We start from the raw sequence: 1,303 nt of genomic DNA, 5'->3' as shown, positions 1-1,303 counted from the left end.
TTCCCTATCCACTGAAGCATTACCTTTAAGCAATTCTGTTGTCTGTCCATAGCTCTTTCCTACCCATTTCACATGTCCCAGTGTCGTCATCAGCCCCTCTCTGCTGCTGCAAGATGTGGGTTCAAGGCTCTAAGGTATGTGCTGAAAGCTGATGTTTCTCAGACCACGTAGCTGCTTTTCTTCTGAAAGCTGATGAGCTGTTTGGCAGCATGGGGCTCCCTTTAGCTCTGCCTCTATCCCTGCTGTGATAAGAGGAGGAGAAACACTTATCCCATAGCTGCAATCAGTGCTGGGGCTAGACTGGAGGGATTGAATGCCACAGATGAGAACTTTTTGTGAACTCCTCTGTAGTTTGTTACTTGGTAGGACCTAATTACATGAGAAAGCTCCATTCAAATGGATTTTTTCCTGGTAATGCTCTGCTGCCCTTATAGCTTTTGTAACTGGTCTGGTCAGCCTAGGAAGGTCAAGGTCTGTCTGTGACCACTACAGAGCCTGGTGGTTCAGAAGCCACAAGAACTTGGGATCCTTCCAGCATGCAGATACCTGCTCAAAACAGTAGATTGAACTGTCCCAGAAATGCAGCTGCAAGCAGCTCTCTATGGCACGTTCCTCTGCTTTCCCATAGATAGTGTAACTAACACTGCTGCAAATGAGCTCTTTCAGCAGTTTCCCCCACTGTCCCATAAAATGTGAAAAAATGGGTCAGTGCATTTATTAGACCCTCCGAATGCACACAGCTCTATCAGCTCCTGGCACTTAGCAATAAGTTCTCTGCTCTCCCATTAAAATGTAAATTGGAGGAGAAAATGTCTTCAGGCTGGTGGGTCTCTAACTCAGCTCCTCTGGTACTGCCCGGGAAGTTAATGGGAGAATGTGCTTTTTCACCATCTCCCTCACGCTGAAAGAATTGGCTATTTGAGGCTGATATTTAATTAGTTCTGCTTCTCCTGGATAATAAATGGGGAGAGGGGAGTTGATGCATATGTTACTTAACTTCGGCCTGTAACGATGACTAGAGTGAGTGACCACTAATACTCCAACAGTTCTGCCATGGCTGACACAGCTGTGATTGGAGGTTCCTACCTCTGCAGCAGGAGGTGGACAGGTACGTCCCACATCAATGATAAGCAAACTGCACCTTTAGTCTGCCCTGTTCCTTGACTGCGTTTGGTGAGCTGAGGGATGTCACTGATGCTAGAGCCTCTCGCTAAGTCTAGGAATAGGTGTTTTTTTGTAGAGTCTGGGTGAGGACACAACTTCAAATGTTTCTGCTGAAGTTATTCACATATTTAAAATCTAT

This window comes from Buceros rhinoceros, unplaced genomic scaffold (genome assembly GCF_000710305.1).
Source record: "Buceros rhinoceros silvestris isolate BGI_N320 unplaced genomic scaffold, ASM71030v1 scaffold15654, whole genome shotgun sequence".
NCBI classification, from domain to species: domain Eukaryota; kingdom Metazoa; phylum Chordata; class Aves; order Bucerotiformes; family Bucerotidae; genus Buceros; species Buceros rhinoceros.
The sequence above is the reverse complement of the archived record's forward strand: the minus strand, read 5'-3'. Positions refer to the sequence as shown.